The 24,930-nt window shown below is 34.9% G+C and overlaps 2 pseudogenes; one reads left to right on the top strand and one right to left on the bottom strand.

The window, feature by feature from the left end:
• The first annotated feature begins 841 nt into the window (after positions 1 to 841).
• Positions 842 to 3,709, top strand: LOC120187819 (annotated as a pseudogene).
• Positions 3,710 to 3,881: 172 nt separating this feature from the next.
• LOC120187855 lies at positions 3,882 to 7,850 on the bottom strand (annotated as a pseudogene).
• Positions 7,851 to 24,930: the final 17,080 nt, after the last annotated feature.

Here is a 24,930-nt window from a genome sequence, read left to right as displayed (position 1 = left end):
CATGTTTAATCACTTAACTATTATTTTTACTCCGTTTTGACCACTATTTTTTATTTTAAAATCATATTTAATATTATGTTTTAGTTTCATTTGATCACCACCTTTAAAAAATAACAGTGATGTTATTGTATTACCCTAAAATAAAACTTAGTCATCATTGAAAATTTTTAAAGCAAATGTCAAGTTAGTAATTATATTATTTTTTCTAATTATGGATGACTAAAATAAAACCATAATGTAATATATATAAAATTAAAAAAAGTAATAGTTGAGTAATTAAAACAAAAGTGATTGTTGAGATAATATGCAGTTTATCCTAATTTAAACTTACTTTTCTCAAGAAAATTTACAAAAACACACACAAACCCACTCCTTTTCACGCGAAAATAAAGCTCGCTTCTCTTTTCCACACTTCTTTTTATTTTGGTGTTCTTGTCTTTCATTTTTAAGCTTTCAAAGTTTTTTCCATTTCTCAAATGCTCTGCATTTATTTCTCATCTTTGAAAAATGGAAAAAATTAAACTCTTTACTTTGCCTTTTGTTTTGTGTGTTGAAGTCTTCTTTGTGTTGTTTGTAACTCTTTGGAGGAAGTTTGAGTTGAATGTTTTGTGTTTGTTGTTAAAGTTAAACTGAAGAATCTGGGGTTATTAAATTCTGGTTCTTTACTGTTGATCGATTTGGTTTTATGCTTTAGGATTGATGTTATGTCCGTTTCGGTGTTGATATCTGTCAGTTTCTCTTCCTTTACTACTTTACAATGATTGCTTTCTTGTTGTGCATTTTGCTTGTACTTTATATTCTTAGGTTTATCACCTTGTAGTTTCTTGTTTGTTTTCTAATAATGTTGTTTTTGTCTGTCGTTTGGCCTCCTAGTCACTCGCTGATATGTTTGCAGTATGCATTTTCTGCCACGTGGAAGTTCAATGAATCGTATATTGTTGATCGATTTGGTTCTATGCTTTAATTAGCAATTATGTCTGTTTCAATGCTGATATTGATCTGAATCTCTTGATGTACTACTGTTGCAGTGATTATATTTCGTTTGTGCATATTTGATTGATGGTAATTTCACCGTCTACTTTGCTTCTACTTTATGATCACCGAGATTGTCGCCTTGTGGATTATTATTTGTCGTCTAATGCATAATGAAATGCAAGTTTGATTGGTGACGACTTTGGTATTTCAGCCACGTGGTCATCCTCTCGGGCTTTCCCCCAGTTTTGGACATGTATAATATGATAAGACACAAGGGTTCCTCTGTTTCTTTCCTATTATGATTAGTCATATCTGTTTATAAACATTTTGAATAACCATGTTCCTTGTGTGTGAAAATCTGTGTGATGTCTGTAAATTCACTTGTATTACCTGGATGATCTATTTTTTCACTGTTCCCATGGAGATCAGCTGAAAGTAAATCAACGAATGCGTCAAATGACACCACAAATAAGTCAAATGACACCAGCAGAAGTCAACCAGTTGTTCCGGTTTTGACATCTTCAACTACAACCAATGCTGGAAGTAGTCCGTCTACTCCAAACTTAAGTGAGGAGCTTAAAGTTGTTTCTCAGCTTAGAAAATTCTCCTTTAATGAGCTTAAGTTAGCAACGAGGAGTTTTAGACCCGAGAGTCTTCTTGGTGAAGGTGGGTTCGGTTGTGTATTCAAAGGTTGGATCAATGAGAATGGAACTGCTCCGGTAAAACCAGGCACGGGGTTGCCTGTGGCGGTCAAAACCCTAAACCATAATGGACTTCAGGGTCACAGAGAATGGCTTGTAAGAATCTGTTTCTGTAATTTAGTATTTATTCATGCTTAAAATCATATCAGCATTTTTTATTAACACATAGGCTTAAATTATGCTTTGTTCTATTTTGCATGTGGCAGGCTAAAGTTAATTTTCTCGGTGATCTCCTCCATTCTAATTTGGTCAAGTTGATTGGTTTTTGCATTGAGGACAATCAAAGGCTACTTGTCTACGAGTTTATGCCTCGAGGAAGCTTGGAGAATCACCTTTACCGAAGTATGTAATGAAACTCATTAATAGAGATTGATCAACTTGCTTTGCTTGTCTGCCTATGATTGGTAAAGATTCTAAGTAAGCTGATAGCCAACTCTATAGTCTATATGTAGGAAATACCCGAACATCCAAAAGAAACGAGCTTATTGATATCAGGAAATAAAGCTAACAATGTATCTTTTTAAGATATTTTGATATTTGTGCTGGAATTTGCCCTAGGTGTTGGATGCAAATTAAGTTATATAGTTGATTGTTATTATAATTCATAAACTGAATTATGATATACAAAGTTGGAATAAGGATTGGTACTGGCATTCTTATTCTTCGTATCGTTAGTTTGTTGACCCTCAAATTAGCCAAGCATTGTACTGTGTTTACGAAGTTTTGATCTCATTTTCAAACACTAGGAAAAAATAACTGTTTCAGTCATCAATAACACGGAGATCTATAAAAGCATTATTTTAAACATACTGTTTTGGTTCACAATTACGAGCTGTCTAGTGAAATAGTGATGGTTTGTTTGGATTTAGTTTAATGGCATTCATCTTATCAGGGTTCATGCCTCTTCCTTGGTCTATACGAATGAAAATTGCACTTGATGCTGCAAAGGGTCTTTCTTTTCTTCATGAGGAGGCTGAACGGCCAGTCATATATCGGGACTTTAAAACATCGAATATACTGTTAGATGCGGTGTGTGACTAATATGGTATAAATAATATTTTGATGTTCTATAGCTTGTATCATCCATCTTCTGAAATATTTTGAAATCTTCTCCAGGATTACAATGCCAAACTTTCTGACTTTGGACTTGCCAAAGATGGTCCGGAGGGAGACAAGACTCGTGTATCTACTCGAGTGATGGGAACCTACGGCTATGCGGCACCTGAGTATGTTATGACAGGTAAATATGATTGATCATTTTTTTAATATAATTTGACGAATATCGATACTATTATGTCAACTTATCGATCTTGTAAACATTAACAAGATTATAAGGTTCTATGAGGTGAGTATGCAACTAAGGTCTCTTTTCCTCGTAAAACGAATGGAACAATGGCACCATATTTTTCCAGGGCATCTTACTTCGAAGAGTGACGTCTATAGCTTTGGGGTGGTTTTCCTTGAGATGTTGACAGGCCGAAGATCCATGGACAAAACCCGACCAAATGGGAAGCATAACCTGGTGGAATGGGCTCGTCCGTACCTTGCTGAGAGACGGAGATTTTATCGACTCATTGATCCCTATCTTCAAGGACAGTTTTCAATAAAAGGTGCTCAGAGAGCTATTCAAATGGTGGACCATAGCCTTAGTTGCGATCCAAAATCCAGACCTTTGATGAGTGAAGTTGTTGAAGCCTTGAAGCCGCCGAATCTCAAGGATATGGCTTGTTCTCCTTCTCAGTTCCAAGCCATCCAAATCGAGCGAATGGCATCGACTTCAAAATCTAGAACTGGAAATAGAGTGCCAGCGGGCCTCGTCAACAAGGAATGGACAACTTGCAAGGAACCCCTTAATTCCAAATGGTCAGCAAATCTCCCCGTATCACAATAACCATCTTTACCGGTATCCGAAACCTAATGCTGGCCAACCTCAGCATTGAGTTTATGCTTAACCGTGGCTCTTGTTTATTTCATTTACATGTTTTTGAACTGGGGATACAAGTAAATCGTTGTTAAAATCAAACAATTTCTTGTCCAACGGGAAGGCGATCAGATGGAACAAACTCCTGAGAAAAAGGAAACAATGTTTTGGGAATAAAAGAAAATTGGTTTCCTGTTTTTTGCTTATTAAGTTTGCCATTTTGCATTATCCATTCTTAAGAATAAAATTGTTACAGTTAAATCCTGCAATACATTATTGTTTCAAGTTTCTCGAGATTGAACGAACACAAACAAATCCGGGTTTTCCTCTTAAGATGAAATCGAAAACTTGAACATCATAACGTGCTCGTATTCTTTTCCGGGATAAACAATAGTCGAAGGGAAGTTGGGATGATTAACGGAATCCGGAAAAGCTTGAGTCTCCAAACACAAAGCTGCATGAGGTTGATAAATATATCCACCTTTGCCTTTCACGTCTTTCAGGCCATTAGCAGTATAAAATTGAACACCAGGTTGATCGCTAAACAACTCCATCACTCTCCCAGATTTATTATCTTTCACAGTGGCAGTTTTCTTCAGCTTGCCTGGAACACCATCCATGGCATAGTTGATATCGTATCCGTTTGCAAGTTTGTTGATTCGGCTTCCCACGGTGTGGGGTTTGAGGAAATCATAAGGTGTTCTTCTGACGGTGGTGATTTCGCCCGTGGGAATGAGTTTGCTGTCGACCGGAGTGTAGTGGGAAGCGAAAATCTGGACTTGTTCAGATAAGATGTCGCCACTGTTGTGGTTGCCGAGATTCCAATAGGTGTGTTGGGCTAGGTTGATCGGTGTAGCCTTATTTAGGCTTTGGCTTTCATCTCCACACTCAGCCTGTTGCCTGGGTGAAGGGTGTAGGCTACACTTGCTTTGACTGCACCAGGAAATCCTGTCAATCATTCAAACGAATCAAATATCAGTTTTTCTCAATCAATCAAGTAATAGTCCTAAGTGGTTACAAAATAATATAAAAGATGTCTTAATCTAAAAATCAAGAAAAAAGTGGACTGACGGACCTTCTTCACCATCGTAGCTGTGATAGGCAAACACAATGGAAGGAGCATACCCATCTTTCTTGTACGTCTTTACTTTCCACACAACATCACTAAATCCAACAGGACCACCTAATAATAATCATTTTAAAAGAGTAGAGAAAATTAAAAGCATTGCAAAACGTGAGTAATTAAGATGAGAATTGAAGGAATAATGTACCATGCAGCATGTTTTTGCCTTCATTGGGGACCAATTTGTAATGGACTCCGTTCAAAGTGAATTGCGCCCCTGCTATTCTATTTGCTACCCTTCCAACAATGGAACCAAAATACGTTGTATCGTTCTGCCAAACAAAGAAAAAACAATTCTTTCGTATGAAAAGAGGACAAAAATGAGTGAGATATATATTATTATGTTTGAACAAAATTTAATTCAAAAAATTAACTAATTAAAATTTCTTAAATTTGATTTGAAAAAAAAAAACAAAATCAATTTGCATAATTTGAACCTTTTTAATTTAAGTTAACTCATCTCAATCGAATACTCATATCTATATACCATTATAAAATAAAATCATAAAAATTGAATAAAACAGGCCGGCCTACACCGGTTAATCCAAAGTAGCAGGAAGTGGTCTTAGCTCCCTTTAATTTAGTACTTTTATACTATTTTTTTAACAAATTATACTTTTATTCCAATCTCGATTAAAAAAAATACTTACTTCGAACGTGCAGCATACTAATTATAAATAATTCAATGCATAAAAGACCAAAATTACAGGTAGGTCTACTGTAGTCAGATTCTTCAAAGTATTCAAATAGAAAAAACAATTATGTATTTAATTACCTATTTAATTTTAATTATAAAATTATTATTATTTTAAAATTATATTTAATATTACATTTTTTCCTTTTCATTTACCTACCGTCAAAAATTAAATAAAACGTTGAAGTGACATATATTTTTTATGATGACGTAATATTATCTTATAATGATATCTTAATATATTATTATTTTTAATAATAAATAACTAAAATAAAATTAAAATATAATGTTATATATGAATTTTGGAAAATATAGTTGGAACAAAACTAAAAATAGTTAAATTACTAAGTATTGAGTTTATCCAAAACAGTATTATAGGACAAATCCAGCTGTAACCTTTTTATCTAATCATTATTCTTAAGACGTAGTAATCATATTCATGACCGACTGGGTTTATCAGATATTAAAAATTCAAATGCTTTTTCAAGGAAAAGTTTCATGATTAAATTATACTAACTTCCATCTTTGAAAATAAATAATTATTGTTTAGAGTAAATTCCGTATTTAATACTTCAATTATCATTTTTATCAATTTTAATATCTAAATTTTTAATTTTTTTAAAATTAAATCTAATGTTCTAATTCTTTTTTCATTTTAATATCTATTTTAAAAATTTAACGCTATCAATTTCAGCCGTTTTAGTATATAAATCTTTATTTTTTTTCAAAACTTAACATTAAATTATAAACAGGAATATTAAAATGATATAAAATTAAACTTTAAGTATGATTTTTAAAAAATTTAAAAATTTAAGTACTAAAATAGATTAAAATTAATAATTTAACTTCTAAACGTATAATTTATCCTTTTTTAAAGTTTCATATTTCTTGTTTTTATTAATTTAGCTAAACAAAAGGCAGTATCTATTAAAATATTACGGAGGACATTTGGTTTAATTGATTCACGGGTGATGTATACAATAATATTTGTATTTATATGATTCACGTGTAATGTATACAACAATATTAATAAGGTAAAATCAGAGGCTGCCAGTATAACTAGGGCTGTAAATATGTTGAGTAAAGTTGAGTATTGTTGATTGACTCAAAAATTTTAAAATAAAGTTCTACTCGAAAAATTGCTAGCCTCAAACTTATAAGCTCGACTCAAACTAGAATCTATGAATTGAAATTCGAAAAATCACAAAATGAAAAAATCTTAAATTTAACTAGATTAAAACTTCGAACTCAAACTCGAACCTAAACATTAAATACAAAAAAAATCTTATACTGTATTTTTTAAAAATAAAATATAAATGTTAATATTATTAAAATAATTTATTTTTTAAAAATAAAATTTTAATATATTATATTTTTGAGTTGCTCGAACTTTTCGAATCGAGTATCAAATAATCCGTTTTGATTCATGAAGAATTCAAGTCGAGTCGAGCTACAATCGAGTCTAGAATTTATCGAATTTTGATCGAGTCGATTTTAAATAACCCGAGTCAATATCGAATAACTCATAATCTGTTTGATCTCATTCATAACCTACTAATAAGTTCAAGGGGCTTGGTCCCTAAAATTTTGGTAAATTTGTTTAAGTCTTTTAAATTGTTAATTTTTTATTAAATCATAAAAATCTTCGGAAATAATATTACTTATAATAATTTAAAATTTCTCTAAAATTTTTAAAAGAACTCATTAAGTGCTTTGAAAAAAAAAATAATTACACCCTAAAATCATTTTCTTAAGATCTACAATAGGCTAAAATGAAAAAAAATAAAACAATTTAAGAGTAAAATCATAATTTTAAAAGATCTGAGTAAAAAAACACATTTACTAAAAAAAAAGTCTGTCCATTGGATTAAACGACTCAGATTTTGCAAAGCATAAACATGGATGAGAATTTCTGCTGTGATTTTCCTCTCACAGAACAAAGGGAAAGCAGGAAAGCAGGAATAAAGAGACAAGATTTACCGTATACTCCTTCACTGAGTCATATCCCAGGACAATATCACCTACTTTACCTGAAAATTATCACCAAAAAACAGAGACAAATACTCTTGAAATAAGTGATGAATGAAAAACCAAAACTTTAAAAAGATATCTCCACTGGTTACAGCTTGAAGTTGTCGACTTTTGGAGAGAAAATCAAAGGGGCTAAAGTTGAAGAGAAACGAACCATATTTGTCAGGGAGGATGAGAGAAACAATAGTTGCTCCCCAGTTGGTGAATTTAACAGACAAATCACCTTTCTTCAGCTCATATATCCCAACCTTCTCCTTTGCTTCAGACCCATTGTTGATTGCAGAAACTACTATTATGAACAAAGAAAACCAGAAGAAAGATATCTTAGCCATGTTCTGGAACTGGAACTGGAACTGGAACTGGAACTGGGCTGATGAGTTCCTTAGGTGATTTATAGGAATAATAATGAGTGACCAAGATGATGAAATCAAAAGAAGGGAATGGTTATAATATATTATCCAAATAAAGACAGAATTGTCTGCAATTAACTCTGGCATGCCTCTTTTGACTTGGTGCAAGGCTCTGTTTTCATTGAGGGTGTCCCCACTTGAGTTGGATATGTAAAATCAAAGTTTCCACATCGTGGACTTGAGAAACCAATTAACCAAGTGTTTTTTTGCTTCATCGTGGTTTAGGGTCCTTAATTAGCAAAGAAGTACACTATTACATGGCGACTTGGTGAGTTAGTTACCAATGATACATTGAATTGAAATGGTGGGATGCTTTTTTCAAGTATAATGACAATCGAAAATGAGCTTACAATGCATAAAGAGTATTAGAGTTTATTGTTTGTTATGTTTGTTATAGTTCTGGCGGGAAGTGTTAGCCATTAGTTAGGTCTATTACTATTAGTTAGGTCTATTACTATTTGTTCGTTTGTTATAGTCCACCATCCAATGCATGAGCAATACTATTTTCTGTGTAATTGAACATGGTATCTCTCACTATTTCTCCTGGGTTTCTTGCTTAAGCTTTTGCTGCGTTTTCAAGGTTGTGATTCTTCCTTCTTGATAATATGGAGGTTTCATCTGGGATTGCTAAGAGTTTTACGAACAAAAAGATCAATGTCATACTTGATGAGATGAAGTTTCTATTATAGAATAAGCAAGTTTTGCTCACTATCCGAAGCCATCGTCTTGAGCGTTTGTTGACGGGCACCATGCTACCTCCGCCAGAGTTTGTGATTGACGACCATGGCGAAGAACATCCAAATGAAGCTTATGAACATTTCATCGCACAAGATAATGTGGTTGCTTCTTGGTTGCTGTCGACCATCAATCCACATCTTCTTCCTCAATTTGTGGGAGCTGAGTCAGCGTCGGATGTATGGAGAACAGTGATGCAGTTATTTGTCAATCGGTCGACGACAGCCTTGATGAATCTCCATTACAAACTTCACTCAATGAAAAAGGGCAATGACACTATGTGTACCTATCTTACACGAGCTGCGATGCACTTTCCTCTTGTGGTAGTGTTGTTTCACATGTTCAACACATAGTTACCATTTTGAAAAGGCTACCTCGTGAGTACCAGACTTTCATGGCGGTTATAACAACAATGAAGGAGACTCTTTCATTAGAAAGTGTCTATACGATGCTAATGGATGCTGAGTCCCAGTTGGCTGGGTTTGATAAGGAATTTGATATGTTACCTATAAGTGCGAATATTGCTCAGAGTGATGTGTCTCGCGGCTCCTTGGTTGCATATGGTCGGTAAGATTCTCGACCGGGTCATTCATCAAATGGATCAAGTGCTAGGAATGGCGGCAGGGGGCGAGGTTGACCACAGGTGCAGTTTAACTCTGTGGCAATCTAGGTCATTTAGTTGATCGGTTTTGGCACCGTTATGATGAAGGCTACACTTGTGTTGCATTGGATAACCAGAGTCACACCAAGGGTGGATCCATATCTGCTCATTATTCATCTGCTAGTGGTGCAAGTCAGACTTGTTGTTGCTATGATAAAGGTCATTGTTCTGATGCTCAGATTAGTGCTCAACCGCAGGCTAATGCGGTTACGAGAGCGGTTGATCGTTGGATGGTGGACTCAAGGGCCAGTCATCACGTCACCCCCGATGCTACCAACCTGTTGAATCAATCTGAGTTTTGTGGTCTAGGTAAGCTCATTGTAGGCAATGGTGTTTCCCTAGAAATAAACATGGTTGGTAGCTCGGTTATGGCTTCTTCTTCTTGTGCTTTGTTGCTGAATAAATTATTGCATGTTCCTCAAATAACAAAAAATCTCCTTTCGGTTTCTAAGCTTGCTAGGGACAACAACGTTTTCTTTGAGTTTCATGCCAAGAGATATTATGTGCGTGATGAAGCTATTAGGCAAGTGTTGCTGAACGGTGAAGATAATAGAGGGTTGTATTCTTTTGTAGCCAGCATTGGAGATATGAAGACTACTGTTGTTGATGTCAATGTGGCTACAAGGTTCTTGCCAAAAGATGAGCTATGGCACAGACGCTTGGGCCACCCGTCTAATGATGCTTTAAATAAAGTAGCAAAGTTGGTCAATGTAAAAGTTTCTTCTGATATGAATAATATGTGTACTGCTTATCATATAGGAAAGAGTCACAAATTGGCTTTTGTTCAATCGTCGATTGAATATGATGCGCTTTCCAACTTGTGTATAGTGATTTGTGGGGTCCTCCACATGTTTCCTCAAATAGCTTCGGTATTATATAACATTTGTGGATGCCTTTACTAGTCACACATGTCTTTATCTCCTTAAAAACACGTCTCAAGTGGTGGTAGCCTTTCAGTTGTTTCAAAAAATGGTGGACACTCAGTTTGGTTTTCCCATCAAAGTAGTCTAAAGTGACGGGGCGGGGAATTTCGAAGTTTTTCGATATGCTTGCCAAGACCGGGGTGGTTAATGCTAACATGCCCGCATACGTCTGAACAGAACGGCGTTGTAGAACACTGATAACCGTCATTTTATTATCAAAATAATTCCTGGCTTCTTAATAAATAAAAATGAAAATGTAGTATAGAGAAGCAAGGTCGATCCACAGGGACTGTGATGTTTCTGATTTAATAAAGCTCTTTCTTGATTTTAGAAAAAGATAGATTTCAGATGAAGTTAAAAAGATATATTAAAATAAAATAAAATAAAAAGAAAAAAATATAATAAATATTAATAGTAATAAATATAAAAAGGGATTTTTTTTTAAAAGTTGTGGTTAAAATAAAAAATAAGAATTAAATAAAAGAAAAAATAATTAAATAAACAAATTAAAGATATTAAGATAAAGAGAAACTTATTGTAAAAGCAGCCTCAGACTTCAGCTTCGTCTCAAATTCCTCGGATCATCGAAACAAATTTTTACTTCAAGATTCACGTAAGCTTACAAGAACAGTTCTTCGTTGCCAACTCGGATTGTGTCGTTTCAACAACAACTGATTCTGATCTTAGATTCCTCTTAGCAAACAATTTTGCTAAGTGTGTTCTCTGGAAGTTGAATATGCTTCAATAAACAAATCATTCTTCAAACATTAACCATAACAATATTCGGACCAATGTCGAAATAGTTTTAATTTGAAAAGTAAGCTTAAGAAAACAGAGAGAAAATTAAAGCGATTAAGTACCTTACAATTCTCACGTTTAGAATTGAACCTTCTCTTTAGTCTTCGGCTTGAAAGAAAATTAGCTAAGCATAACCAAAGTCATACTTAGCATAATAGAAAAGTAAAGCTAGAGAGAAAAACAAGCTAAGCATAACCTTCGCTTTAGTCTAGGCTCACCCTTAGAGGGTATTTATAGCCTTCAAAATCCTAAAAACAAGCTAAAACATCTTAAATCCTAATTAAGACACTTAAAACTATTTAAACTAAAATACCTAAAAAAATATATAATATTCTAAATCCTAATTAAAATACTAAAGCCTATTTAAACTAAAATACAAAAATAAAGATAAAATATAAAAATAATATCCTAAAACTTAATTAAAATACTAAAATCTATTTAAACTAAAATACAAAGATAAAATATAATGTTTAAAATATTATCCTAAATTTGAGTTTAATCCAAATCTGAATTCCAGCCAGATTTGATTCCAAAAATAAAAAATCTGCATAATTGTGTCCTTTTTGTGCAATTTCCATAATCTTATGTCATGTACAGAAAATGAATTAAAATGAACAAATAAGCCACAAAAATCAATGATTAAAGAGTAATTTAAAATAAAATATTAACTAAATTAAGCACTTACCAAATTCTCCCTCACTTATTCAATGTTTGTCCTCAAGCATTCTTCAATTAACATATCAAAATCATAAGTTGTTGTTAACTTCCTAAAAAGGCTACTTTTAAAACCTTTTTCACTTAAGTTATTGTTTGTTTAAAAGCTCATTTTAGTCATTTTAGGATCATGTAGTTGCATATAGTTGCATTTGTGGTGGTTGTGCTATTTTATTTCTTAATGGTGCTGTTTGAGGGAAAGGTGCAGTTTGTCTATGGTGTGCAGGGAATAGCAAGAAAAAGGATTTTTGGGAAGTAATGCCGCGGCATCACACGTTGCTAAAGCAGATTGAAATGCCTTGCATTTCTGGCGCAGAAAAAGACAAAAAGATATTTCTGCATAAGGACAGCTGGCACAGGATAGCTGTCTCTGCACGTGAAGGACTGCTGTAACCGCTTGCCAGAGCTGCCAAAGGACCACTGCCACTTGGAGGATAAGGTTCATGCACAACATGTGATTCTAGGGGTATGAGGGGTATTTTGCACCCAACAACCTCATCATTACCCCTAGATATTTTTATTATATATGACACCTCATGGGAGAGAAAAAAGGGAGGGAGAGAGAGAACACGCATAGAGCAGAAAAAAAATCACATTTTTATTTTCTCTTTTCCTTTCTTCTTCCTTGGGATATTCCTCCATTGATAAAGCTCCAAGGAGTGGCAAGCTAGGCGCCGGAAGGAGCTAGCGAGCTAGGTGGTTCGTGGTGGCCGAGAGGAGACCTCCGGTGGCGCGTCGAAGGCTTCTTCTCACTTCCCTTTTGCTGCTATTTTTCTATTAATTTGTGGGTTGTTGGAACGAATATTTTCATAACTTTGTGTTTGGATATTTCGAACCCCACCATGAACTAACTTATTTGGTGGTGGTTGGTTGAACGATTGTTTAAACTTTATTTTTAGGGTATATTTAAGTTTATTTTGGGTTCTTTATGCTTATGAATGCTTCACCATCTAGGCTTGTAAGAGGCATGGAAATGTCCATCTCTTAGATGAAGGTTAGGTATTCAGAAGAATCCTAAGCTAAAAATACTTGTAAGTATTCGGAAGAAATGCAAGATAAGATCCTCATAAGCAATGGGTTATGGTATTTTCAAGGGGCTTTGAACCGACTTAGGAATATTATAACTAAATCCCTTAGATCTCGGAAGAGACTAGGATAGGATTTCAACGACTAAAAAGGGTGTCTTTATCAATAGAGTAGGCTGTCCAACATCGTTGAGTGAGAGCAGATGCCTTGGCATCCTATTCTGTTAGGTTCTTTTGAACAACTTAGGAAAGCCCTGTCGAGTAAGTAAAGACGAGATAGCTTAAATATACTTGAGAAATAAGTTTAGCAACCTTAGACCAATCCTTACCATTCATTTCATTGGAAGCTTGTCACATGAGGATTATTTTCTTCTTATTTTATTTATTTTATTTATCTTTTTATTTACTGTTTTTACCATTTTTCATTGCCTTGACATTTCACCATACTCAATATTAAACATCCATCATTGCCACTGCATTTCCATTTGCTACACCATCAATCCGCATCCACCAGCATACACATATCCATTGCCGTGACATTTGTATATATCAAGACTAACTATACTTAGATAATTTAGTACGTTGCTTTGGTTAGACTTTCGTAATTTCACCCAATCCCTGTGGAGACGATACTCACTCATCATTATATTACTTGAGCGATTGTGTATACTTGCACATTATTTGCGTATATTTTATAGTACTCACAACGCGAACAGTTGTCATCTTCAATTTCAATTTATTCCTCAAACTTCCAATCGAATTAAGTCCATGACATTTGCCGAATTTAAGTTACAATCAAGCAAAGACATAACCAAGAAAATTTAAAGTAGGCAATATATCTCAATTAATTGTCAACTTCAATAAAACATGACTCAATACCTCACAAAGATTCACACATATACGCTTAAAGTGTTTGGGGTAAATGGAACCGCTCAAATCGAAACTAACCAAAATATTACCATAGGCTTGGAATCCAATCAAGTCTCCACCACGAAAAATGAACATAATGCAATAATCAAGGGGTCTTTAAACAAGGTGTAACGGGGCTTAGGTTAGGGTAGGGAAAGGCCGAAAAGAAAGATTTAAAATACCGAAACAAGAGATCAAAATAATTAAGAACAATCCATGATTAACATGAAGCACAATGAAGAACAAAACAAGGAAAAAGAATAGATGAAAGGCAATTGAAGCGATCGATTTTTTTTCTTCCTTTTTTTTGAACAAAGGGTCTTTTTTTTATTGTTCGATACAGTGAACAACTTGTTTTTTTTTGAAACATTGAATTTTTTTCTGGAACAACAATGATACAATATCTCAAGTCTCGGTAAGGGTGTGAAAAGAGAGAAAAAAAGGCTTCGGGTTTAATTATGAGGTGTAAAAACAAAGAAAGGGAAATAGGCTCAAATATGGTTCACTAGTGGATATATAAATGAGTAGGTTTTTTGGGAAAAGTGGGTTTATCCTAGGTGCCCATATCACATTAAAACATTACATTCAACATGTAGTCTCGATATGCATTGTGATTACAAGTTTTAGAATATCCTATTTAGTTCGGCACACACAAGTCAAACAATGAGCAAGAAAGAAAATGTATGCTCGTTAGGCTCAAATCTCACAAGAAAAGTTTATATGCATTGAGTCAAGTTCATCTCTATTGACAAAAGCATGAAATATCAATATGCAACAAAAAAATCACTAGCTATATCAATCACCAATCATGCAAATTAAATTCGATAAAAAACATGGTCATAATCCAAAAGGAAGCAAGAGTATAAAGCGAAATTCAAGACTAGCAACCAACAATTACAATATATCAACATCAGAATAACTCAATTTCAAACGATTAAACAAGTCAAGAAAAAATTGACACATGCTTATCATTCCCCCTTCACTTATTCTGTTTTGTCCCAAAACGTATATCAAATTTAAAAACAAAGAGAGGAAAAAAAAGAATACTCCCCAATCTAGTGGCGGTCACGGCCACGTCGAGACGAGCTGTTGTAGAGTAGACTGTCCGATGATGCACTGTTCTGTTCGAACGTTTCTGCACAGTTCAAACCAAATTGTTTTTTTTTTCTGCACTGCATTGTTTGAATCTGCCGTGTATTTTTCTGCACTGTTCGAACCAAATCAATTCTTTCTGCACTATTCTGTTCGAATTTTTCTGCACAGTTCGAACCAAGTCAGTTTTTTGCATTGTTTTTTTTGTTAAATATTCGATCAAAATTCAGATCTGTTAAAAAAATAAAATTAATCAAAATAAATTAAATAGAATGAAATAAAGTTCACTAAAAAAATAAAAAAAATCAAACAAAAAAAAAATAAAAACAAAAATATAACGAAATGGGTTGCCTCCCATCAAGCGCTTTTGTTTAACGTCGTTAGCTCGACGACCTGATTTTTCAAAGCGTAGGTTCCTCTAAATTGATTTCTTCGATTAACCAACCAGAACATTTTCATAATATGGCTTCAATCTTTGACCATTAACTTTAAATCGTACTCCTGAGTTATCTTCAATTTCAATAGCACTGTGAGGAAATACTTGAGTAACTGTAAACGGTCGAGCCATTTTGATTTGAGTTTTCCTGTGGCCAAATAATTAACCATGTCTGCAAACCATGGAGTTATACTTTGCGCCACCATCAGTTTTTCTTCAGGAAATTCTTCTCTAAGTGGTGGTTCGGATGTGGAAAGGGGAATTCGACTCAAGTGATCTGCTACCAGATTTTCGCATCTTTTGTCTTTAATTTCCAAGTTAAATTCCTGTAAAAGCAGGATCCACCGGATAAGCCTTGATTTTGCTTCCTTTTTTCTCATCAAATACCTTATAGCTGCATGATCAGAAAAAACAGTAATTTTAGTACCAAGAAAATAGGATCTAAATATTTCTAAAGCAAAAATTATAGCAAAAAGTTCTTTTTCCGTTGTCGAATAATTTTTCTGAGCCGAGTCCAAAGTTCGGGACGCGTAGGCTATGACATGTGGCTATTTCCCTATTTTTTGGCCGAGAACGACTCCAACGCTAGTGTCCGATGCGTTACATATAAGTTCAAAGGGATGATTCCAATCTGGCGGCTGAACAATTGGAGCTGAAATAAGCTTTTCCTTTAATGAATCGAAAGTCTCTTTGCATTTTGAATTAAAGTCAAAGTCTTGATCCTTTTGAAGTAGATTGCATAAAGGTTGTGATTTCTTCGAAAAGTCCTTAATAAACATGCGGTAAAATCCTGCATGGCCAAGAAAAGAACGAATTTCCCTTACAGTTGTGGGGTAAGGAAGTGAGCGTATAACATATGTTTTAGCTTTATCAATCGCAATCCCTTTTGAGGAAACAATATGACCTAAAATTAACCCTTTATCAACCATAAAATGACATTTTTCATAATTCAAAATAAGGTTATATTCTAAGCATCTTTTAAGCACATTAGTTAAATTATCAAGACATTCATTAAAAGAGTTACCATAAACCGTGAAGTCATCCATAAAGACTTCAATGCCCTTGTCACATAGTCGGAAAATATACTTAGCATGCATCTTTGGTAGGTGGCTGATGCGTTACAAAGACCAAAGGGCATTCGTCTATATGCAAATGTACCGAAGGGACAAGTAAAAGTCATTTTTTCTTGATCCTCTAGCGCCACTGGATTTGGAAAAAACCTAAAAAACCATCAAGACAACAATAATGAGTTTTCCCAGCTAATCTTTCAATCATTTGATCTATAAAAGGAAGAGGAAAATGATCTTTTCGAGTAAGAGAGTTTAACTTCCTGTAATCAATACAAACTCGCCATCCATTTTGAACTCTTATTGGCACTAACTCCCCTTCTTAATTTTCGACAATGTGACTCCCATTTTCTTGGGAACCACATGAATCGGACTTACCCAATTACTATCCGAAATTGGATAGATTACGTCAGTGTCAAGGAGTTTCTGAATATCTTTCTTTACTACTTCCATCATCAGTGGATTTAATCGACATTGTCCTTCACGTGATGGCTTTGCTCCTTCTTCGACTTTGATCTTATGCATGTAAGTCGAGGGACTTAATCCTTTAATGTCGAAATGGTCCATCCTATGGCTTCTTTGTGAGAGCGCAATATCGCTACCAAAGCTTCCTATTCTCATTTGGATAATTTACTTGAGATGATCACTGGTAAAGTTTCATTTTCACCCAAAAAGACATATTTGAAATGCTCCAGTAATTGCTTCAATTCTACCTCAGGTACTTGCAAAACAGAAGGTAAAATTTTAGTTTTAGAGGAATATAAAGATAAATCAGAATTGATTGAATTAATATTTTCAAACTCCCTTTCTTCATCTTTGTGGCAAAGTTCAGGATCCTTAAAAAGATCATAAGAAAAATTAGATTCAATATATTCATCAATTAAAGGATCTATAATATCAACAAAATTAATTCTTTCAACATAATCATGGCATTTCATTGCTTTGTAAACATCAAATTCAACGATCTCACCATCAAATTCCGTTGTTAGTATACCACTTATAACATCGATCTTTGTATGTGCTGTGCTTAGGAAAGGTCTACCTAAGAGTACCTCGGAATAAGAATCCGACCTATCATGTTCCATGTCAATGACATAGAAATCTGTAGGAAAGAATAATACATCGACCTTTACCAAGACGTTTTCCATTACTCCCACTGGATAGATCACAGATCGATCAGCCAACTGTATGGTTATTCATGTTTCCTTCAAAGGCTCGTTAGTAATCATTTTATATATAGAAAATGGCATAACATTAATTGAAGCTCTTAAGTCACACATTGCACATTTAATTTTGAAATTACTTATTTTGCAAGGTATAACGAACATACCTTGATCATTCATCTTTAGTGGGAGTTTTCGTTGAAAAATTGCAGAAAATGTTCTCCAAAATTTACTTTTTCGTGTCCCATTAATTGCCTCTTTGTAATGCAAAGTTCTTTTAAAAATCGAGCATACCTGTTACTTGTCAAATTACTTTAAGAAGAGGTATGTTGACTTGAACTTTTTGGAAAACCTCTAAGATCTCCCTTTCTTCAGGTCTTTTATCACGCTTCATCAACCTTGATGGGAAGGGTGGTGGCGTGATTTCATGAGAAGAAAGAGAAGGATGTGAGTCAGACGTACCTTGTATTTATGGAGGTGGCGTTTCCTCTTGTTCTTCCTCATGTGTGTCTTTTTCTACTGGAACTTAAAGGTGAGATAACTTTTCCACTTCTGAGTGTGATGGCACTAACATTCTCTCTCGGATTTAACTCCGTTTGAGAAGGTAGTTTTCCTTGTGATTCTAATTTTCCTGTAGTTTGAGCTAGTCGGCTTACTTGATTATCTAACTCTTGAAGATGTGTTTCGGTTCGGTTTTGGAATTTTTCTTGGGATGCAATGAACTTTTCTTGTGAAATTTCTAACTTTCCTATTAGTTCCTCCAATGATCAGTTTTGCATTTGTTGTTTAGGAGGAGGCCTTTGTTGATAAGTTGGTCTCTGATTTGCCGCATAGGTGAAGTTTGGGTGGTCTCGCCATCCTGGATTGTAAGTATTTTTGTATGGGTTGTATTGTCTTTGTGGAGGACCTGGAAAGTTCCCTACTGCATTGATTTCTGCATTGCCTCTTTCTTGTATCAGCGGGAAGCAATCCGTCGGATGGTCTAGCTTTGTGTAAACCCCACATGCTCTTGTTTCTCCAGATTTTCCTGCAACAAGTGAATTAACTACTTCAGTTAATTTATCTAACTTATTTTCAAAGGAAAATGTACTTATCTCGTGAACCCGTCGGCTGGGTTCACTCGAAAACTGTTGAGAGTTGGCTGCCATGGTTGAAATCAATTCCCTTGCTGTTGTTGGGGTCATGTTAACTAATGCTCCTCCACTGGCGACATACACCATTTTCATCTCCATTGGTAAAAGACCTTAATAAAAGTATTGAAGTAATGTTTGCTCACTTAATCCGTGTTGCGAAAAACGTGCGCAAAGCTTTTTAAATCGCTCCCAATAGTCATAAAGACTTTCTTCGCTCTTTTACTGAATGGAAAGAATGCTCCTTCGCAACTCGCTTGCTTTAACCGCTGGAAAGAACCTGTCAAGAAATATTTGATTCATGTCAGCCCATGAATTAACTGAATTTGGAGGTAAATAAAATAACCAATCTTTAGCCAAGTCAGATAAAGAGAAAGGGAAAGCTCTCAATTTAATTTGATCTTCGGTAACTCCCTGTGGTTTCTTGCTAGTGCAAACCATGTGGAATTCCAACAAGTGTTTGTACGGATCTTTAGTGGGAAAGCCGTGGAAAGTGGGAAGAAGATGAATGAGTCATGTCTTTAATTGAAACGGAGTCCCGCCACTAGGAAAATTAATGCATAATGGCGTCTGAGTGACAGGAGCTATGGCTAGCTCTCGGATCGTTTGTTCTTCTTCTGCCATCCGGATGTTGTATGCGTCTACTTCAGAGTCTGTCTCTAAAATTGATTCTTCTTCTGAACTTTGCTCTTGTTCTTCTTGTCTTTTCTCTTTTCTCGAAACGTTTGTGCGTGGATTCTTCGTGCTCGTGCTTCGATCTTTGAATCTAGATCTACTAATTCACCTGGGTTACTTCTGGTCATAAATCAAAAACTAGAAAAATAAATCAGTACTTGCCGTTAGTCCCCGACAACGGCACCAATTTGATAACCGCCATTTTGCTATCAAAATAATTCCTGGCTTCTTAATAAATGCAAATGAAAATGTAGTATAGAGAAGCAGGGTCGATCCACAGGGACTGTGGTGTTTCTGATTTAATAAAACTCTTTCTTGATTTTAGAAAAAGATAGAATTCCAGATGAAGTTTAAAAGATATATTAAAATAAAATAAATAAAAAAAGAAAAATAATATAATAATAAATATTAATAGTAATAAATATAAAAGGGGGATTTTTTAAAAGTTGTGGTTAAAACAAATAAGAATTAAATAAAAGAAAAAAATAATTAAATAAACAAATTAAAGAGATTAAGATAAATAAAACTTATTCTGAAAGCAGCCTCAGACTTCAGCTTCGCCTCAAATTCCTCGGATCATCGAAACAAATTTTTACTTCAAGATTCACGTAAGCTTACAAGAAAAATTCTTCACTGCCAACTCGGATTGTGTCGTTTTAACAACAACTGATTCCGATCTCAGTTTCATCTTAGCAAACAATTTTGCTAAGTGTGTTCTCGGGAAGTTGAATATGCTTCAATAAACAAATCCTTCTTCAAACATTAACCATAACAATATCCGGACCAATGTCGAAATAGTTTTGAATTGAAAAGTAAGCTTAAGAAAACAGAGAGAAAAACCGAAGCGATTTAAGTACCTTACAATTCTCACGTTTGGAATTGAGCCTTCGCTTTAGTCTTCGGCTTAAAAGAAAATTAGCTAAGAATAACCAAAGTCATACTTAGAATAATAGAAAAGTATATGAAAAATAGAGAAAAAGCTAGAGAGAAAAAGAAGATTTTATTCTCAAATGAGAGAGATATGTTTCTAGGCTCATCCTTAGAGGGTATTTATAGCCTTCAAAATCCTAAAAACAAGCTAAACATCTTAAATCCTAATTAAAACACTTAAAACTATTTAAACTAAAATACCTAAAAATATATATATAATATTCTAAATCCTAATTAAAATACTAAAACCTATTTAAACTAAAATACAAAGATAAAAATAAAATATAAAAATAATATCCTAAAGCTTAATTAAAATACTAATAACCTATTTAAACTAAAATAAAAGATAAAATATAATGTTTAAAATATTATCCTAAATTTGAGTTTAATCCAAATCCAAATTCCAGCCAGCTTTGATTCCGAAAATAAAAAATCTGCAGAATTGTGTCATTTTTGTGCAATTTCCATAATCTTACGTCATGTACAAAAATGAATTAAAATGAACAAATAAGCCACAAAAATCAATGATTAAAGAGTAATTTAAATGTAAAATATTAATTAAATTAAGCACTTATCAAACACAAACATTTACATTATTAGTTATTTTAGCTCAAGCGTCCTTACTGATTTGCTTCTGGTCATATGCAATGATTTCTGCTGTTCATCTTGTGAATAGTCTGCCAACTAAGGTTTTACAAAAGGTTTCTCCATATGAGAAAATGTTTGATAGGACACCAACTATAAGTCTCTCAAGGTTTTGGGTGTAAACTTTAGTAGAAACAATAAATGAATAAAAGAAATTCATTGTGTTTATGTATTAAATTTACAAAAGAAATTCATTGTATATGCATTCCATTTATAGTGTATTGCTTCTTATAGCCTTATCATTCAGCTGTAACAAAATTCATAACAGCTTTACAACCATTTTACAACAGCTAACAAACTATGGTTAGCCCTAATAGGCACGTGCATGAACTATCTCAACAATCTTCCCGCTTATTATTCTCTTCTTCAACAAGGAACTCTCATATTTTTTCTCTGAATTGTTCAAACGTTGCCTTAGCCAGTGGCTTAGTCAGACCATCAGCCACTTGAAATCCAGCTAGAACATAACTAACATGAAGCTAACCAGCAATAATTTTTTCATGAACAAAGTGGACATCCAACGCAACATACTGGAGTGAGCATGGCACACCGATTGACGCTCATAGAAATAGCAGTAAGCCATGTAACCTTATTGCAGTATCAGCAACGCTCATGTACTTAGCTTCCATTGTGGAACGAGAAACAATCTTTTGCTTCTTCGAACTCCAGGCGACCAAACAGTCCCCAAGAAAAACACAATGTCCAGACATGGACCTGCGATTACTAGCATCACCAGCCCAGTCAGCATCTGAGAATGCTTTGACACTTAACCTAGCATCTTCTGCTGAAAACACTAACCCATAATCCAATGTACCCGCCAGATAACGCAATATTCATCTAACTGCCACAAAATAAACTTCACGAGGAGCCTGCATGAACTAACCTACTTTATTAACCGCGAGCGGGACATCTGGTCGAGTGTGGAAGAAAGACAAGAGAGCCCCCACAATACTACAAAATTCACGAGCATTTGTCAATAGAGCACCATCTTGATCAGTAAGCTTCGCAGCAGCAATCATCGGAGTACAAGCTGATGTTGCTTGTAGCATGTTTGTTTTTTTCAACAAATCCCAAATGTATGTCGGTTGACTAAACGCCAAACCAACACCAACTCGTTTAACCTTAGTACACAGAAAGTACGATAACTCTCCAAGATCCTTAAGTGAAAACTGGCAACTCAACATCTCTACAACCTGGGTAACATATGCAGTAGTGGTCTTGGTGATAATGATATCATCTACATACACTAGAATGTATGTATAACAGTTACCGAACAAATAAAGACATATGCTTTTGACTCTGTAAAAATGAGCTCAAAAAACTAGCTTTAAGTTTTTCGTTCAAGTTTCGTGGTGCCTAACGAAGGCAGTAGAGTGCCTTTTACAGCTTACACACCAATGAAGAACCATATGAAGCATACTATCGAACCCCGAAGGCTATTGCATATAAACATCTTCACTCAAATCACCATTCAAGAACACATTGTTGACATCTACTTGCCTCAAGAACCAGCCGTTGGCAATAGCCATGTCCAAGATAACATACACCGTTAAAAACTTCATAACCGGACTAAACGTGTCCTTGAAATCATGTCCAGGGATTTGAGTGAATTTTGCAACCAAATGATCTTTGTACCAATGCACAGATCTATCAAGATTATGCTTAAGCTTAAACAACCACTTGCACCCCGCCACGCTCTTGTTAGCGGGAAAGGGAACAAGAGTCAACATCTTATTTGAAGTAACACAAAATATTATGCATGTACTGTAGCAGTCCATGGAGACGACTGAAATGCTTCATTAATAGTGGATGGAACAACATCATCAAGCAACGTAGTATAGACTTTTAGTTTAAATACCCCACACTTACTACGAGTCAACGTTGCGTGAGTATTACCCATCGTGGTCACTGTTTGCCCATCAGGCAGGAAATTAAGCTCAATATCATGCTCGGTAACTATCATAGCAGGTTGAGATTGATCAACACTAGGCAAATCAGGCGAGGCAGTAGGTACATCAACCGGTATTGACTGTGTTGAGCTCGGTTCAAGAACACATGAGCACAAAGTAGTGGATTCTGGCACCCCAGTAGTTTCAGTATGCAACCTGCTAAATCCACAAATATATCAAGGGACCTACTCAACTCTGAAATAGTCGTTGACTTCCAGGAAGAACTAGCACATGCAAAAGAAAACTGTCATTCATCAAATTTTACATAACGAGATACAAATACATGCACATCAGGTCTGAGAAAAAGAAACCCCTTGTGTTAAGGACTAACACCCAAGAATGTGCAAGGCTGAGACAAAAAATCTAGCATGTGATTATTGAACAGTCACAAGTGAGGAAAACATCTACACCCAAAATCCTTGAGTAAACCATAATCAGACTTCTTATGAAACAAACACTAAAACAGATACATTTCTTTTAAAACCTTCGAGGGAAGCCTGTTGATAAGATGAACAACCATAACCATTGCATACGCCCAAAATTGAATCGACATGGAAGTCTGAGCAAGCAAGACTAGAGAAAGTTCAACAACGTGTTTGTGCTTATGCTCCACTACGCCATTTTGCTCCAAAGTATGTGGGCATGTGACTCTATGAAAAATGACAGCTTCAGTGAGAACACGAGATAGGAGATGATATTCACTTCCTTAATCACTTTGGAAACCAAAATCTTTAATCCAAATTGTGTTACCACAAGCCGTTAAAAGAGATGAAATACATGAATAGCTTGAGATTTATCCTTAAGATGATACAACCATGTATTTCATGTGCAAGCATCAACAAAACTGACATACTATATATAATCATTTGAAACAACCAGAGATGGCCCCCATAAATCAGTAAAGATAAGTTGAAAAGGAGACTCATACACAGTAGTTGAATCAGGAAAGGGAAGTTTATGGCTCTTTCCCATGTGACAAGCAACACAAAGTTCATTAAACTTTTTCTCAACTTTTACATTGATTGTTTTGCATATTTGCTCAAGAGTCCCATGTGCAGGATGCCCAAGGCATCCATGCCAGAGATCATACAAACTATGTGAGGTAACAACATTATTAACTTCAGTACGCGTACTCCTATCATTAACACAATCAACTTGAAAGGAGTATAAGCCATCATTCTCTCGACCTTACAGCAACAATTCACCATACTCTTCATCATGAATACAACAACATAAGGAATGAAACTCAAAATTCATGCCATTGTCCCTAGCAAGCTTCGAGACCGAGAGGAGATTTTTTGTTATCATAGGTACATGGAGAAGATCATTTAATAAAAACACTCGTAAAGAAGAACATAAAACATATTTACCAGTAGTTCAAATAGGAAGAGAAACTCCATTACCAAAATAAGTTTACATGGACCCAAAAAATCATTCTGATTGATGATATTAGCTGAATCATGGGTTACATGATGAGTAGCCCCGGAGTCAACCACCCAATGATCCCGAGCACTAGTGGCAACATGGCTTTGTGGCTGCGAGGAATAACATACCTGCGCCTTAGCTCGAGTCTTTGTACAACACAAGCAATCTTCACCACTATTACTAGTTGGCTACAAGCTAGAGTAACTAGCCGATCCAGAGTCATCACGAGAAGTAGTACGACCAGTCGTCCTACCAGAAAACGTTAGATCAAAATGGTACCAACAATCAACAACAAGATGACCATTTTTTCACACAACTGACATTGAACACGTGAACGTCCATGACCACGACCTCCAATTTGACCTCTAGAGCAAGATCATGACCGCCCATTAATACGATCATGAAAAAGATGACTTCCAGTCTTTAGACCAAACCAATCTAAGCTATATGAGCACTTATCAGAATAGAATCCTCTGAGAATCAGAACCAACAAGTTGCATTTTTGCATCAATTAACATAGAACATATTTTATCAAGAGATAACACGTCTTTAATGGTGGTTATAAATGCAATGTATGACTGATGCTTTTGAGGGAGACCTTTCAATATGCTTGCAACATGCTCCGTATGAGGAATCACACTATCATACTACGTTAACGAATCACATACCTCTTTTATACGAGTGAGATACATACACATACTATCACTCCCTTTCTTGAGAGACTGAAGCTTATAGTGTAGACTGAAAACCATCGTGGTATATCTATTTACAAAGAACTGTAAAAATATGCTCTAGACC

The sequence above is a fragment of the Hibiscus syriacus genome, unplaced genomic scaffold, assembly GCF_006381635.1.
Source record: "Hibiscus syriacus cultivar Baekdansim isolate YM2019G1 unplaced genomic scaffold, ASM638163v2 tig00113726_pilon, whole genome shotgun sequence".
Lineage (NCBI taxonomy): Eukaryota > Viridiplantae > Streptophyta > Magnoliopsida > Malvales > Malvaceae > Hibiscus > Hibiscus syriacus.
This window is presented reverse-complemented; position numbering and strand designations above follow the sequence as displayed.